At 31.4% G+C, this 19,516-nt stretch overlaps 1 long non-coding RNA gene across 1 annotated transcript; it reads right to left on the bottom strand.

Annotated features, from left to right (window-relative positions):
- Positions 1-208: 208 nt before the first annotated feature.
- LOC145794887 (uncharacterized) lies at positions 209-6,949 on the bottom strand. The gene is made up of 8 exons (XR_014334858.1): positions 6,851-6,949; positions 2,127-2,170; positions 1,982-2,005; positions 1,823-1,900; positions 1,643-1,733; positions 636-814; positions 448-529; positions 209-359 (listed from the first exon to the last, which is right to left on the bottom strand). It is a non-coding gene; the product is annotated as an uncharacterized LOC145794887 (long non-coding RNA).
- Between the last annotated feature and the right edge of the window lie 12,567 nt (positions 6,950-19,516).

The following is a 19,516-nucleotide window of genomic DNA, read 5'->3' as shown; positions in this document are numbered from 1 at the left end:
TTTATATATTTTTTCTTTATTTCTTCGTTTCTTTTTTCCTATAAGTAGCAACTTATGGACGGTACATTATAAATGCACATGTATCCATGCAAAATAAGAATAAATAAATTTGAAAACCACATACAAATAATAGCAAGTTACAGGAAAACATATTACAATCATTCTACAAAAATAACATAATACAATAAATTCATTTTATACACTCATATATTTTAACTATTCAAAATTTTGATTAGTTTTGCATCATATTTTTAAAAAGGAATATATACCACATGACATGCATTTGTCATTCTCTTGCCGGAATGAGCCATCTTTTCTTTTCCTTTAAACATTGGGTTGACATTTTCTTTATCTTTTGCCTAACAAATATAAATAAAATATTGAAAAGATTAAAAAAATCTTATATAAATAAAATACATATAATGTTTGACTTGATTTTGTACTTACCACACGAACACGGATAACATTAAGGTCGTGCTCATCACGGATGACCACACCAACATTTCTACATGGAGTTGTAGGAGGAGGCCTACAGAAATAGATTGTGAACAAATTAAAATCTATATAATAAAGTGGTAATAGTAAGAGTAAAAAATTCAAGATTGTCTTGGGTAAAAAATTCTTTTTATTTTTACCAATTTGGTGTTAAAGAAGGTTGTCTTGGGTTAATACATTCCTTCGATCTTTCTCTTTCTCGTTCTCGTCACAGGCGTTGTCCCAATTGGTATGCAGAACATGGCTTTTGATTTTTTTCACGTTCTCGCCGTGCACGTTGAGCCAATGCAGCTTTTGATAACACATTATCATTGTGTGCCTAAAATGAGAATATTATATAAGAAGGTGCATAAAATGTGAAGATTAACTAACTTGCTTCCCTTTCATCATGTATTTTTTCTTCCTTTTAACTAACTTTTCCTCTTCATTCGGTTAAGTTGTTAGTCATATAAGAACCAATGCATGTATTTATGAAATTTAAAAAGGAAGGGAAAAATAATTTGAAAACACATTAAGCACACAAAACTGCAAACTCACTATGCATGCACTTATTGGTTTTAAGACACTACCCATCTCTTTACAAAATGTACGTTGAAAAGGTAAATATTAGATCATTGGGTACATAAAATGTGAATATTAGCGTGTAATGTCTTGTACTTTCCTTTTCTCTCTTCTTGTTGTTTTTGTTATATTAAAATACATTTTTGTCTTTTTCTTCTTTCCTTAAGAACTTCTTATAAGAAAAATAAAAATTAAAAAAAATTATATTATGTAGTTTCCTTTTCATCACATATTTTTTCTTTCTTCTTATTTTCCTTTTTCGTTTTCTTCTATTATATTTTTATTATGCTATGTTGTAGATGCAACATATTGTACAAATGCAACATATTTTTATCATACAAATAGACAAACATATTAAAAATTCAAATTAATGTTCATACAAATGCATTAGCATGTTGTACAAATGCTTACTTTAACATGCTTCAGAAAAACATTTCACATTCAATAAAAAGAATTGAATAAATTTTTGAAAAAGAAACTTTTGAAAAATGTACATAAAAAAATAGTATATGACACTACGCAATTCCTAAAAAAATCTATATAATATTCGAAAAAGAAACTTTTAAAAATTGTTGAGAAACCATACCATGGGATGTGCATTTTCCTTTCCTTTGCCATAAGGAATAGCTTTTTTTTGTTTCCTTTGATATTGCTTTGTCTTTTTCCTTTGCCTTTGCCTGTAAAAAATAAGTAGAATATATTTATAAATTATTTTTAAAATGATAAAAAAATACATGTCCAATGTTCAAGTGACTTTTATGCTTACCTCATGAATGCGAATAGTATTAAGGTCACGCTCATCGCGAATAACAACACTAACATTTCTTTCTTGAAGAAATCGAACCTATACATACAAAAACTTTAGAGTAATAAATAAAACTTTATACACATAAATAAGAAAATTAGTAAAGGGAGGAAATATTACGGTTCGGTGTAAGTCCCCATCCACCTATAAAGCATGAGGAAAAAAAATTATTAGAATAGTGATGTTGTCCATAACTGTTGTACTTAAATTTATTAGAGAGGTACTTAAATTTATATGAAGAGAAAAAAGAAGAAAAAAAACTTACTTGACCAAAAATAGTGATATTGTTCATAACTGTTGTACTTCAACCTAAAAATTTTAGACACAAAGAAACAAAAAATTAGCAATAATAAAAGTTAACATGGATTTCATTGGCAATGAAATGTTATTTCCAAATATGTTGCTACCAAATTGAATAATAAAATTCAAAATTTTATTTAAATAAATAACTGCCATGAATAGAAAATACTTAACGGGTTACAATCAAGAGGAAAAAAAAATAAAAATAAGAGCAAAATTAGAAGGGTACAATTTAGAAAAAGGTACGTGCCTTCTCTATTTAGAAAAATAAAAATACTCGGTGAATTTAGAAGGGTACAATAAGAGCAAAAATAAAAATAAACTTCTAAGAAAAAGAAAAAGGTCAACAGATACCAGAGGCACGTGCCCTTAGAAGGGTACAAAATGTTAAATACATTTGTTTGGGTTAAGTTAAATACTCGGTGAATTTGATTCAAAACAAAAATCCTTATGTTAAATACTTGCGTTAAGTTAAATACTTGTAAGTTTAATACATTTTTTTTTCATGAAGACAACTAAAATAATACGCACACACATAAGGATTGACCAAAATTATATTCCCTTAAAAAGGTGCAAAAAAAAAAAAAACATAGAATGTTAAATAAAAAATAGAATATTACACATAGAATATTCTATGTTGTGTTCATGAAGAATATTATGTTGAGTTTATACCAACATAGAATACTATACTCCCATAAAACGGTGCCAAAAAAAAAAAAAAAAAAAAAACATAAACTCTCTCGCCATATTACACATAAATGTTAAAATGCCAAGTCTTTCAAATTTTTCTTTTAATTAGGAACTCTAGATATTCACAAAAAAATTAAATAAAAAATATTTATCATCTATACATTATAATCACACAGCAAATAAATATTACATTTGAATGGTACAACTAAATAAATATATTACACAGCAAATAAAATGTTAAATAAAATTTTCTGAGTATCAGTTTAATTTTTTTGTTGCAGGAAGATCAACTAAATAAATCACCCTTACTTTCTTTTTAAATAGCTCCAAACAAACAGTCCCTTCCCCCTCCCCCCTCTCTCTCTCTACATTCTTTGCGAAACCCATAATCAAACTCACATTTTCTGAGTCAAACCAGCATTTAGAATAGATATTTTTTAACAGTCACATTAAAATGATAAATTAAAACTGGAGCACAATAAAATGGTCTAAATTTGAACTTTTCTCTTTGTTAACTGACTTCAATTTTATAAAGATGAAATTAAAACCAAAATCACACAACAAATATATTACATTTGAATGGTACAACCAAATAAATATATTACATAGCAAATAAAATGTTAAATAATATTTTTTGAGTGTGAGTTTAATTTTTTTGTTGCAGGAAGATCAACTAAATAAATCACCCTTAATTTTTTTTTAAATAGCTCCAAACAAACAGTTCCTTGCCATAATAACCTATCTCTATATCTATCTCTCTCTCTCTCTCTCCCTACATTCTTTGAGAAACCCATAATCAAACTCACATTTTCTGAGTCAACCTAGCATTTAGAATAGATGTTTTTTAACAATCACATTAAAATGATAAATTAAAACTCGAGCACAATAATTGTCCGAATTTGAACTTTTCTCCTTCTTAACTGACTTCAATTTTATAGAGATGAAATTAAAACCAAAATTAAAACCCATTATAATCATAAATATTTTGAAGTTCACCATTTATGACTTGGAAACTCCAAACATAAATTTATGCCAAAAAAAAAAAATCACCACATAAGAAAGCCATTTTATAAGCAATAAAGTAATACACACATATACATTGACCAGAATTTTTGAAATGCAACATATTCAATTATACTCCCTTAAAAAGGTGGGGAAAAAAAAAGGAACATAAACTCTCTTGCCATATTACACATAAATGTTAAAATGCCAAGTCTTTTTAGAATGGTACAATTTTTTTTTTTTTTTTTACATTTGAATGGTACAATTTTTTTTTATAACAAAATATTAAATACTTGTGTTAAGTTAAATAGTTGTAAGTTTAATACATTTTTTTTTTCATGAACACAACTAAAGTAATACACACATATATACATTGACCAAAATTTTTTGAAATACAACATAGAATACTATACTCCCTTAAAACGGTGCCAAAAAAAAAAAAAACATAAACTCTCTTGCCATATTACACATAAATATTAAAATGCCAAGTCTTTCAAATTTTTCTTTTAATTAGGAACTCTAGATATTAAAAAAAAAATATATGCAAAAAACAGTCTCTTTCTTTTTATAATCACACAACAAATATACTACATTTGAATGGTACAAATTTCTGCTTAATAGTTCAAATAATTGACAGTAATTCTTTGATGAAAAAATAATTTCTGCTTAATGTTTTTTTTTTTGATTAAAAAAATTGGCAATAATTCTGATTAAAAATTGACAAAAATTTGGTGATGAGAGACATTTCCTCAATGTTTCATAGGTCTGAGAGAAATTTGGTTCACAATAATTCTGCTCAATGTTTAATCAAAATTGACAGAAGGCACGATGTAAATAATTTTAAGATTAAAATGCAGTTATATAAAATATATATATTTTTTTTTTTCTTAAAGAACTTGTAACATTTTTGCTTGTATTACATGCTCTACAAAACTCAAATAAAATAACAACTCTCCCTAATGTTAATGCAAATTAAGAAATAAACATATAAGATTTATAATGTTCACCAATATTGCAAATCAAAATATAAGAGCAAGTAAAAAAAAATTGTAAACACTGACAGAAACTAAAGTTATTGTATACTAAATCTATATACTAAAGCACATCAGTATAATGTAGGCATTCAACTCATCTTGGTAATGAAAAAAAGAAAAGAAGCAGAAATATGTGATATTCTACCAAATTGCTATCAAAATGCTAGCACATATTATGTCTATGATACCAAGAACCCTTTTATTTACTCTCCATTTGATACTGTCAAGTGTATTAAGGGCCTGAAATGCAGAAAAATTTGTAGAGTAATTCCAATTTCAAGTGTAAACATAACAAATTGGTTAGACCAACTCCCCAAAGCTATTTGAAATGAAAATCACCCAAAAGCACACAACGCTTCAGAACTAAATACTGTAAGAAAATGTAAATAAATTAAAACCCATTTAAAAAATAAAACCCATCAAGTATTAATTCAAATTCAAAACCTTTTAAAAAATTAAATCCATTTAAGAAACATAATGTTAAGATTAAATTGGATAAATTACATTTTAATCTAGATTATAAATTACATTAAACTGGATAAATCTATTATTGCAGATTAATCTATCTATTATTGTAAAACATTTACAAATGATAATATTAAATTTTTTTTAAATAAATCGTAAACTAAAAGCAAATTGAATGATTTAATTCCCAATGGAAGCCAAACAACATATTAAAGAAGTAGGATACCTTTAAAGGTTTAGCCAATTTTCTATGAACAACAGCTGATTAAAAAAAAATAAATCAAATAGATCTTTGTGTAAGATCTATGTGTAAAATCAAATAGAGAGAGGAGCACTAAAGATCTTTGCAATTTTCTTATTTGTATAATCAATTTTACTCCCCAAAATTACTATATGTGAGAGAAAAATTTCAGTCAACACTATTACAATGAGCACACAACAGGTTCTAATTTCTTATTTGAAGTCCTTTGTTGTTCCAATTCTACGTGCACTGAACATATAAAGCTGATCAAGAAGGCTTATTCTTTCCAATTTTGGCTACTTGTATTTCAAGCATCTCCTTAAATATAGCTAGCTATGAGACCTAGGATGGTTTTGAGTGGATGTTTTTTTTCCCCCTCCATTTTAGCATTGGATACTATCATGAGCTAAATTTATATTAAAGAACTGGTAGTTTTGGGTCCAAAATATAAAAATACCATATGGAGGTGGAGCGTGATCATAGAAAGGGAAAACATTATGGAGTAAACAAACAAATCAAATTAAGTAAACAAACAAATCAAATTTTTTAAAACTGAATTTATGCACAATTTGTATACAGAATCTTTTTATATAATACACCTAATATTTTCTTAGTTGATGATTCAAATTATTATTATTATTATTATTATTATTATTATTATTATTATTTTTTTTTTTTAATATTATTTTTTAAAATATTATTTTTTAAAATATTATTTCTTAGTTGATGATTCAAAATATTATTTTTTAAAATTATTATTATTATTATTATTACTTACAGTGCTTTTTGAAGAAAATGAGAATCAAGAATTCTTATTCTATAGTTTGTTTATAAACTGAATTCAATGCTTTTCCACGCCAATTTTCTAGTGTATTTAGGACATGAAAATGTAGTCTGATAAGGGGAGGGGAAAATGTAATCTCTATTACATCCTTTGTTACTTGTCACTAAGTAGATTGATGGTGGAAGGAAATGAAGTTTGTACAAAGTGGGATGATAAAGTAGGAGCTTGAAATGTAGATTTAATGAATTTGGATCCATACCTGTTATATTAGCAACCTATATATATGTTTGCATATAAAATTTACTAAAATTAAAAACCGAAGAAAAAAATGGGAGCCAAACAGGGGTAGTTAATATCAATATGCTTCAAGAATTATATAGAAGCTTAGCTTCAAGGATTATATACTATCTTATACCAGTATAGAGAACTAATTATAGAAGTATAGTGGTCTGTTGAATATTTTCTAAACTAACCGAGCAGGATGTCGAGCAGCTGAAGTGATGTCGCAGCCGGAGTGAACAACGGTAAGAGTGGTCAGAGTGATCCACAGGAGCTCTGATGAAGGCAAAAGCTGAGAGAGGAAAAAAAAATTCAAGAAGAAGTTAATAATACTTTTCCATATATCTATAGATTGGTCTGTGCAGAAGTTAAAAAATTCAAGAAGAAGTTTAGCTTTCTTTATGTTTGAATTCAAGTAAAAGAAAAGAAAAGAAAAGAAAAGAAAAGAAAAGAAAAGAAATTCTGCTGGAAAGAAATTCTATAATATTCAAGTTAACTGCTGGAAAGAAATAATATTGAGATACAATATGAGTTTGAGAATCACCAAATATGTATTATAGATTTCAAATCTAGACTAAAATATATTATGGTGTTGATATGAATATGAATGTTTAGCAGGTTCTAATTGTAAAATTTGTAAAGTAAAAATAAGAGTTTGAGAATCACCAAAAACATAATTGACTTACTACCAAAATTTACTGACTAAAAATTTGAATGGATACCTTTTTTTCATCAGTAACAACAATAAAATAAGAAAAGATTATAGTCATGTTTCTCAATATTTTCATGGACAAAACATGTACATTCAAAACAGATTAGATGTACCATAATTTTTTTTTTAATTTTCTTAAACAATTACAGAATCTATATACAAATTAAAAATAAACAGTCAGTGTAGATTACAGAATTACAGAATCTATATACAATTACAGAATCTATACAATTACAGAATCTATATTAAAAATCATAACAAATTGTAATCTGTTAACAGAATCTATATTAAAAATCATAACAAATTACAGAATCTATATTAAAAATCATAATATGATTTGTAATTCTGAATCTATATTACAGAATCTATATACAATTACAGAATCTATATTAAAAATCATAACAAATTGTAATCTGTTAACAGAATCTATATTAAAAATCATAACAAATTACAGAATCTATATTAAAAATCATAATATGATTTGTAATTTTGAATCTATATTACAGAATCTATATACAATTACAGAATCTATATACAAATTAATATTATAGATTTGAAATCTGTTAATATCAATAATGAAGGCTGCAAAAGAAATTCAAGTTAACACCATAAGAAATCTGCTGGAAATCTGCTAAAGTCTTGATAATGAAAACAGATATTAAAAATCTAATGCATTTCATACTTCACATTCCTTCTATTTAATAGATTTGTACACCATACTTTTGCTAGAAAGAAGTTTATTGTGGTAGCAAAATTTTAAGGTCTTAATCCAGACCTTGAACTGCAAACTACATTCTATTCAATTGGAAATTTACTCACAAAACCAACAGTATTAAAAAAGCTCATCAACAAAAGAACATAAAAAAGCTCATAAAAAAGCTCAACAGCACATGTAAAGTACCACCTGGCCCCCTGACCCAAGAATGCAAGGAGTTTTGGACACAACTGGCACTGCCAGGTGATTTTTGTAAAGTACCACCTGGCTACCATAAGTGTTTTGATTAATTTTTAATTTGATTCATTAAACCCAGAATTTCATCATAATGAAGTACTTAAAATTTAATCAATTTTTTTTTTTTTTTTTGGTAGTTGAAGTGACATACTGCTCACAAAACAACATAAGGAAGTTAGGAAGAATTAGGATTCCTTAATGTTGCTTCTAGTCCAAAAGCTATAGGAGAGGAAAGGAAAGGAAGAAATAAGCTATAAGTGGCTATCAGTTCAAGTATGAAACACATTAGCTGAGTGAACAAACTACTAAAGGAGTTTATTGTGGTGTTTGCAGATTTCATCACAGCCAAACCGTATAGCTCAATAAAATCTGCAAACACCATAAAATCTGCAAAAATTTGCAAACCGTATAACTCAATAAGCATTCAAGATGGCAGACACCATAATAAAATAAAATCTGCACAGACCTTAATAACTCAAATCTGCACACACCATAAGAACTCAAAAATAAAATCTGCACACACTAAAATCTGCACACAATAATAAAATCTGCACATAATAAAATCTGCACACAATAGAATCTGCACATAATAGAATCTGCACATAAAAAACAGCAGATTTTATTAAACACAAAAACAGAGCAAGATGAACAGCAGCCAAAGTGATTAATCTGCACACACCATATAAAATCTGATTAATATGGTGAACAGCAGCAGATGAACAACAGATTTTAATCTGCACACACCATAATAACACAAAAACAGAGCAAGATGAACAGCAACAGATTTATTTCTCTATCCCCTGTTTATTAATCTGCACACACCATAATAACTCAGATTTTATTAATCTGCACACACCATATAACTCAAAAACACAAAAACAGAGCAAGGAAGACAGATGGCAGACACAGGGTGTGGGTGAGACAGAGAGTAGATACTGATATAAACACAGACAAATCATCCATTGATCTAAATCTCACATACAGATAAGAACAACACTTTGATGGCTACAGATAAGAACAACACTTTTATTAACACTTTGATGCCTTAAACTCTGCCTTTCAATAGATAACAAACTAAAAAATAGGAAAAAAAACAGCAGCCAAAGTGATTAACACAAAATAAACAGGAGTTATTAACATGACTTATTAAATAAACAGTTGCCAATAAGCAAGATGAACTAACCAGCCGGAGTGATGAACTAACTCAGCAGCCGATAAACTAACCCAGTGCCAAAGTGAAACAGTTTCTGATAAACTAACCCAGTGCCAAAGTGATGAACTAACCCAGCAACCGAAGTGATGTCGAGCCGGAGTGAACAACGGTGAGAGTGGAACGGTGTAAGCTCTGATGAAGGCTCTGATGAAGACTGTGATGAAGGCAAAAGCTGAGATTTTAAAAAAAAATCAAGAAGAAGAACGGAGAGGAATAGAGAGATAGAGAGGGTAGGCAGAGAAATAGAGAGGGAAGGTGGGTAGACAGAGGGTAGATAGGGAGGCAAATCAGGAAGACAGAGGTTAGATACAGATGTTAGATACTGAGAGAGAAGAGTGGAGAAACAGGCATGTTGGGCGGGAAACAGAAATGTGGAGAAACAGAAATGTGGAGAAACATGCATCTCAGCCATTGGATAGATATTACAATTGATCTCAGCCGTGGGATCAAAATGTATCTCACATACATTTGAAGACATTTTCAAAATCCCTCTTGCCTTATTATATAGATATTACAATTGATCTCAGCCATGGGATCAAAATGTATCTCACATACATTTGAAGACATTTTCAAAATCCCTCTTTCCTTATTATATAGATATATTATCATATATCTGTAGACGTCCCCGAACGCCCCGGGAGGGTTAGTCCCGTTCTGTTCACTTGGGGTCACTACAGCTCGGACTCTCAAATTTGTCACGGTTCTTAATCTGAACCAAAGAGTCCAAACCCGGCAAATCGTTTGAGAAAACAAATTTTTAGAAAAGAAGTGCCAAACATGGACTGCTTTGCCAGATACAGAGTCGCCACCTAAATATTTTTTAATGGGGAGATTTAGGAAACCCTGACTCGGTGCCAAAGGCCACGTGTCTGTCATCACCAAAGTTGCCTCGGCTCGGGAACTTGGGTACGATTGGGGAAGGTCACTTCGTGAGCACCCTCGCTCGCCCGATCAAAGATCGGCCTCTACTAACCATGATATCTATTTTTGAAAACATTGTGTGTTCTTATTCCGGTTATTAGCCTAGATTTACTATGTGATGCACACAGCATACAAGTATAGACTGGATCGCCTGAATTGGAACAAAACATTTCATGTTTGTTTATTTGAAAATGGTTTGATGGTGCTACTCGCAAGTAGGCTAAGACGTGGATTTGCCACCCTCAGGTGGGCTTAGAAAACATGATTTTGCCACTATCTAGTGGGCTTAAAACATACATTTGATGAATTGTTCCAATCCAAGTAACTCAACCTTCACCCACAGGCATTCAGGCAGATATATCACATAAGCAAGTAGCCTCATGGTAAGCATGCTATTCATGACAGTCACTCACACGCATGCAAGGATGCTAAAGCATAAAACTCACCGAGTACTCCAAGCCAAAACAGAAGCTCATTAGAAATCATGCATGATCCTAAATACACAGAAATGCCTAATGCAACACATGCAAAATGCAAGTATAACAGGCTCGGCTATTCTAATCATGGCATATGAAATGCTACAGCTAACATGTATTCAACTTAGAATTGAAAATACAATGCAGTTAGTATGATGCGCCGAGCCCGGTGCATGCAAAACAGATGAATGAATGCAAACATGCTGTCATACTGTATGCTAATTGAAATATGCCCTAATCTAACCATCATAAGCGGGTAAATAAAAGGGAAGAAAGACGTGGGGTTGGAAGACATACATCGCACACACGCACACTTATTACAGTTGTGCCCTCGCGCAGAGGGTCCGAATAAATAATACAGTCCCGAATAAAAGAATAGTACAGTCCAAATAATACAGTCCAAATAATGTACAAATTCCTAATTAATTTACAAATTAACTAAGAAAGCTGTAAAACTGGCATGCAAGCCAGGGACTGCCTTGACTCCGCTCCGGATGATGAATGATGCATGCCCGGGTGCCTTTGCGCGGAAATCCACGGCGATGCCCCTATTAGCCTCTGTTTGCACTTTTTCTTGAAATGCGCGCCAAACTCCGGAAAGTTGCTGATTCTTGATTTTTTGCTGCAACAGAGAGCAGGAAAGGGGCATAGCAATGTATTTCACAAATATATGCATGCCTCGATCCTCGTGCCACCAATCACGCGTATCGATGCATGATGGCCGAGGAGCTGAATTGCACAATTCAATGTAGAATGAATGTACATGAAAACACAACAAAACCTAACTCCATCATGGATGATCCGGAGTGTCGGTGACTGGGGAATTGAGACGCGTTCCGTCACTCGGAGTACGAAACGCACCTTGTTTCCCGCGCCCGGGCTAACTCCTATCCCGAACACGATGCAATATGCATGACATGCATGAATGCAACTAAGATACAGCCTAGCATGCTCAATGCTATGAAAATGAGATGCCTCGAAATGCGTGCACACGGGCACGCAAACTGAGAAAATGACATACGCAATGCAAATGACATGGAAATATGATATGGGCTTACACTAACATGAGAGGGCCTCAGCCACACTCACATAAGAGGCCAATGGATGAAAATGAAGTGCCTCGAAACGCATGCACACGGGCACGTAAACCGAGGCAATGGCATATGCAATGCAATATGGCTAAAATGGCATATAGGATGCAACATGGACTTATACTAACATGAGAGAGCCTCAGCCATACTCACATAAGAGGCCATCAGATGAAAATGAGATGCCTTGAAATGCGCACACACGTGCACGCAAACCGTGGATCGACCCTAAGGCACAAAATGGCACTCTAATGAGACATGAAGTATGGCATACAAGCATGCAAATTTCAGAGGCGATAAATGATGCAAAACAGCCCCGAAATGTGGTAAAACAACACCCGATGCACGGAATAGTCCCGAAACATGAAATTTGGCACCCGAAATGGCCTATAGCTATGCCAAACATGCATTGTATGAACGTGAAGTGTGAAGACAGAAAAAAGGCAGTCCCAAAATAAGCATTTTTACAGTTCAAAGCATGGCCAAACAGAAAACATAAATAGGGCAAAACTAGCATGCAAAAATGGCCCTAAATATGAGACAAAGAAGCAACTCACAGCTGCTGACCCCAAACAGGTTAGGGGCCTTCTACAATATTGAAGAGGGGCCAAAAATATGATGTTTTACAGAACTGTAAAAACCCTAAAAACAGACACAAGTATGCTCGAAAAACTATGCAAGATAAGGCCCAAAAGAGGTTACAACACTAAGTATACAAAATATGCCCCAAACAGAAAAATATTCTTAATGAAACATGACAAGGGGGTCAAAATAATACCACTTTCAGTTCGAATCAAGGTCCAAAAACAAAAACACCATAGGCTAATAAATCATGCAAAAAAAGGGGGGAAAGAGGGCTACAATGGCAAGTGGCATATGGAAATATCAAATGGTGATGAGCCCTTCAACAATGTTGAAGAAGGGCTCAAAATAAGCACACTTACAGTTTATAACATGCCTCAAAACAGATCACACACAAGCCAAAAATATCATGCAAGAAAGATGGCATACAAGAGGGTTATGAAGCAAGTGCAACAAGGAGGTCCCAAATAGGGTAAGACCCTTAATGAAAGATGAAAATAAGCTCAAAATATGGCCACTTTCAGTTTTGGTCGGAGCTCAAATGTATAAGCAAGAAGGGCTAAGATATAGACCAAGAAAAAAAGCAAAAAAAGGGAAAAACGAGACTCACCCTTGAAGACTAGTCTTTAGCAACCTCTTGGCTTGAGAAAAAGATGCTCCTTGCCTCTGGAAATGACCTCCAAACTGCTGGTATGGAGTGGTGGTGGTGGTGCTAGGTGGTGGTGAAGGAATGGTGAAGAAATGGTGTAGGGAACTTGGAGTTTTGATGGTTGGAATATAGAGAGAGAGATATATATATAATGTAGGAGCTCTAGACAAAAATTTCTAACCCTTTAATCTGAAGGGGTGGGGCTGTATATATAGGCAAAAGGGGTGGAAAAAGAGGGGGAAAAAAGGGGGGGGGGGAAAAATTCGGATTCAAAATTCCCCCCAAAAAGGCCAAAAGGGTGAGACAAAGAGGAAAGTGGTAGCTGCGGGTCCCAAATGGCCAAGAGCCCTTCAACAAAATTGAAAAGGGGCTCAAAACAAGGAACTTTGTAGTTTATATCAAGCCACGAAAATAAATACACGTAGGCCTAAACTATCGTGCAAGAAAAGGGAAAAATGGAGGGGTAAAGAAGCAAGTGATAGATGGAGATGTCAAACATCAAGAGGTCCTCAATCAAACATGAAAAGGAGCTCAAAATATGACTATCTCAAGTTCGGGTCAAAGCCCAAAAATGCAAAATGAGGGTTCAGGAGCCAAAACACGCAGTTTGGGGCCCCGAAAGTGGACTGTTAGGCACCGGAAGTGGTGTCCGACCACGAAGTTAGTCCCTCGGACCACAGTGTCCCTCAAAAGGGAGAAAATAAGATGTATGCCAAAAACTGAGGCAAACGGAGGTGGTTAAGCAGTCCCGAACTGAGGCACACGGCCAACGGCTCCGAAAAACCGGAAACCGGGCTCCAAACGGGCAAAATGGCCTACGACCACGAAACGTGGCCTACGGCCACTGAGAGATGATCTATGAGAACTCTCCCTCCCTTCGAGAAGAGAAAACAGAGCCTGGTTCGCAAACCGAGGCAAAGCACAAAAGAGTCCGGAAGTCCAGAAGCAAGGCTCGCAGCCGAGACTCTGAAACTTCTGAACGAACACAATATGCAACATCACCGAGCGCTCAATCGGTGACGTCTGAGTCTTAAGGTCGGTCAAAAATGGGGTGTCTACAGTATCTAGGAAAGATAAAGTCAATTATATATAAATTTATGTGTAAGGGCTTTACTTGTTCAAAAATTTTCCTTCACCATTATTTTATAATAAGGTCTTAGCATGGAAGAATATTTGGAATAGAAATTTTACATGTAGATTGATGATAAAAATAATGATAAACTCACAACAAATATGATAGTAAATTGGCGATGAATAGTTATTTTTTTACCATTATTATATATGAATCGTAATCTCTTTGTCGGCTTGTGTAATCACTGATATTATATAATTTATTCACCGGTATTATACCAAAGTTGATTATATGCAAATTTTTCTAAAAATGAGCATTAATATATATGAACTATTTGATATTTTTTTATATATTGTTTGATTATTTGTTATATATTGTTGTTATTATACTTATTAGTTGAGCAATCATTTTTATTGCCATTGAACACGAAATAGTCAATTTTTATTTTTTTCAATTTTGTGTCATATTTTCACGTTATAGTGTGAATATTTACATTGGTATGATTTCAGTTTTTAAAGGTTAGTTGTATGTTAATTGTAAACTGTGAACATTCATATTATATTTTCGCATAAATATATTTTTTTTAAAGTTAGTTATATGTTTATTATTTTTGTTACTATACTTGTTGGTTAAACAATTATTTTTATTACTATTGAATAATCGAAATAGTCAATTTTTACTTTTTTTATTTTATTTTATATTTATATGTTGCAGTGTGAATATTCATATTGGTATGAGTTTAGTTTTTTAAAATGTAGTTGTATGTCAATTGAAAATTGTGAACATTCGCATTGTATTTTTGTATGATTTTTATTTTTTTGAAGATTAATTATATGTTTATTGTTTGTTGTGAATATTCACATTGTACTTTGATGTGTTTTATTTTTTCGAAAGTTAGTTGTATACTTATTGTTTATTGTGAACATACACATTGTATTTTAGTTTTCATTTAAATTTTTTGATGCATTATTTTTAAATTTCACATTACAAAAAGTGTGAAAGTAGGATATTTATTAGCTTCCATAATTTTAAAAGAGTAGATTTTATATAGGATATTTATTAACTTTCATGATTTTCTCCTAATAGATAAATTATAGGGGTTTTTTTTTAGGGTCCCTGATATTAAGACTTTATAGTATAAAGGACATTCAATATTTTTATAATGTCTAAGGTCCCTTAACATTGATCCAGAGAAATTTCAATCTAGAGAAATTCTAGACTTTCCAAAGAATTTCTCTGGGTTCAACCCAGAGAAAATTCAAATTTCTCTGGTTTATTTTGACCAATTTTCTCTGGTTTCAAATTCAAATTCAAATTTCTCTGGGTTCATTTATAAACCAGAGAAAATTCAAATTTCTCTGGATTCATTTTAACCAATTTTCTCTGGATCAATATTATTTTATGAAATCATTTTGACAGACCTTGACCAATTTCTCTGAGTTCAAATTCAAATTCTTCCTCCAAAGAAATTCTTTGATAGCCTTCATCATCATCTTCTTTCTACATCGAATAAGTAGCTGTAGTAGCACCATGAAAGCCATATAAGCAAGAGCACTTTGATAGCATTAACACAAATACACAACATGACAAATGATTAACTTGAGGTAGCATGAGGCAATAACAAAGCTTCCAGATAAATTTGAACAACCCAAAGACCTACCAGAGAAATTTGAACAACCAGAGAAATTTAAACAAACCAAAGACCTACCAGAGGAATTTGAACAACCTAGAGAAATTTGAACAACTAGATAAATTTGAACAATCCAGAGAAATTCTCTGCTCCCAACCATTGCAAGGTTTATGTTCTTAAATCTATTGTTTAATTAATAGTTGGGGTTGATTTATTCAAATGATTGTTGTTGTTGAAGGCAGAGAATTTTACAAATGGTAAGTAAAATTGGATCATTGATGCTTTGTTGACCCACCGTCTCTTGAGAAAAATCAAAGCTGCGAGGTTCACTATGTTCCACCCACCAGAGAAATTTTCATTCAGAATTTCTCTTCTGTGGATTCTTTGTGTTTTGACCAATTTTCTCTACACTTTGGAATTTCTCTCCAGAGAAATTCTGCTCCAGAGAAATGCTGACTCCGTTCCCCAGGGCCACGAAAATGTCACTGCTTTGATTGAATTCTTCCAAGCACGCGGACTCAACATTCTTGACTTGGTTATCCTCTCTAGCTCCTACACCAACGGAAGGTCTACCTGCTATTCCATTCGACAGAGGCTCTCCACCCATACCATCGATCTTAAATATTTGAATTCTCTCAGGTGGCAATGCAACAACAGTAATATTAATATTAATATTAATCGGTTTGTTGATCTGGATGCTACCACTCCCAAGACGTTCGATGAGATTTACTACACAAATCTTGAGAAGATTCCTACTTCTTCCCCGTCATCACATTCATCAGCTTTAGAAAGGTCGGCAACCCTTGGACTCCTGCTGCAATCGTCATACCCAGTGGGCTCTCGCAAAACTGTCCCAAAATGTTACAGAATTGTCGGGTTAGCTCCTCAGCAAGTTTGTCCCAATGGGATGGGGATAGCAATTTCAGAATAGGGTGAGCTATCGAGCCTACCAGCCCATAATAGACATGCCATGAGCTTCTGGACTTCAGTCATATGGTTGGAAGTGAATGGGGCTAGGAAAGTTCTGGCATAGTTGAGAGGATCAACGAAAGAGAGAGAGAGAGAGAGAGAGAGAGAGAGAGGAGGGTGATGGTTTGAAGGTGTGAGGTATATCAAATTTCTCTGTAGGGACCTTAGACATCAAAAAATAATATTGTGGATCTCTTCCATTACTAAAAGTGGGAGAGGGACCTTAAACTAATTTTTCCTAGATTATAATTCAAAGGGGGTAAGTATTCAAACTAGATCGATTTTCTCCTAAAATATAGATTTAGTTTCTATTTTTTTTTTATGTTAATCTAAAGTTAGAGTTTTTGATCTTTTGGATAGCTACGGGTATAAATGGGTTATTATAAATTAATTTGGACTAATTAGTATATAAGTATTAGAAATAGAATTTAAAAAAAAATCACCCATTCACTAATAATTTAGGGGATTAATAACACTATATGCTTTAGGTGGTTCCAATTAAAATCAAAACAAAATTCTGTATATAATACAATTCATTAATAATGATGTGATAAGAAAGTTAAACTTTATCTATTTGAGTTTGTGATAAATTAAAAATTAACACATAATTTTTAAAGTCAATGAAATTGTAAAACTTGAATTGTGAATTAAAAAAAAAAAACAAAGATAATAATAATAAAAAAAATGAAAATTGGAGATATGGTATTGTTGAAAATAATGGTAAATAATTCCAAGAATCAAAAAACAGAAAAATTTGAGATAATGAATTACTAGAGAAGATTAAATACTAAAAAAATGGTGTTACATCCCTTAATACATCACTCCTATTTTGACCTCTAATGACATGAAAGAGAGAGAAATAGAGAGAGGAGTGTGGGTCCTCTCTTCACTTGGGATCAATTAGAATTTCAAAGCATTTTATATATATATATATATATATATATATATATTATAAAAAAAAGAAACACAAAAAAGAAAGAAAGAGATAAGATGTTATGGATAATGAATAGATTTGAGGATATCCAAATCATATATATTATTAGAAAAATGTTTGGGACCTCATTTGGGGATGACCCCTACATCCCAAAGTAATTTTGGCCCTCCATGTATGTGTGAAAACCTACATATATATGTGTGGGGTCCACATCATGAGTAATCCAGATTTGTGGGGGTCTTGTGGAGTCTTCTGAGATGGGGTCTCAATCATTGCTTATATTATTAAAACTAATGTTTTTTTTTCCCCATATTTAAATAACTCATTTGAAATACTTTTTTTTCCCTTATAAAAAAGCCACATCAACATACCTTTTTAATTTACATATAATTTTTTACACAAATTCAATTTCAATTATAATAATCAATTTTATATGGTCTCTATTCGATAAATACTCATTTGTCATATATTTTTTATCATGTATTTAGTTTTATCAATGCCACATTTCTTCTATACAGTGATATTTTAATTCAATTATTATGATATTTGAAAAAAAAAATTATCTTGATATACAAATAAATAAATAAGACAGAATGTGCTTAATTATGTACATCGCATGAAATCAAATTAATTTTCTTTTATATTTTATATTTTTGTCTATCTTACTGATGTCTTAATATTAATTTATATTTAATTTTTTATTTAACATGAAATTATTTATTACAAAACATTTATATTTAATTTAAATTTTATATACCTATATACAATATATATGAATAATTCAAAAATAATATTAAAGAAAAAATAATACTCTACATATTTAGTTTATGTATTTTCTTCTTAATCCAATTACAATATATTTATATTTAATAATTTAAATAATTTTAGTGTAGTTATATTTGTACATATTTTTATTTTCCACATAAATGTAAAAATAAATAATTAGAATCACTTTTTGTTTTATATTATTATAGCATATGCCCTTGCCTGAAGGCACGGTATAAATAATGTTAGGATTAGAATATAATTGTAATCCTAATACTATTTAAATTTATTTTTTTAATTTGATAAATTCACAAATTTATTATAAAATTTTGGAGTCCTCATAAAACTCCTCACGAAAACTCGGTTTTACTTATACAATATATAGCTAGATAGATAGATGTACCTGACATACATACAATTTTCACTGGCATACATACAATAATGCTTTTGCTTATATAATTATATGAAAATTATATGTATGTCTATAATGTACTAGTGTATTACGGGCATACATACATTGTATGGAAATATGTGTAAAATACATTGAACAAAAGGAGAAAATAGAAAAATAGACAAATAGAGAGAAAAATAAAAATGGGAGAAAATAAAAAAATAAAATGAAAAGAAGGTGGGATCATAGAAGGATGGGTGAGAAAAGAAAAAAGTAAGAGAGAGAAGTGATAAAATATAAAATGTACATGTAGGATATTTTTTGAAAACTAATCTCAGCCGTTGTTTTATAAATTGAATAGATCTGAGTTGTTCAAATGTTCTAGTAGGACAAATGTGTGTAGGATAAATTCAAAAACCATCCTGCTTTATTATATAGATGTTGAAGATTCATTTGAGATCTAAATTTATGAAGTCTATCATGTATTCAATATATTTAAAAATAAT

This window comes from Camellia sinensis, chromosome 7 (assembly GCF_055761805.1).
Source record: "Camellia sinensis isolate YWXY chromosome 7, ASM5576180v1, whole genome shotgun sequence".
NCBI classification, from domain to species: domain Eukaryota; kingdom Viridiplantae; phylum Streptophyta; class Magnoliopsida; order Ericales; family Theaceae; genus Camellia; species Camellia sinensis.
This window is presented reverse-complemented; position numbering and strand designations above follow the sequence as displayed.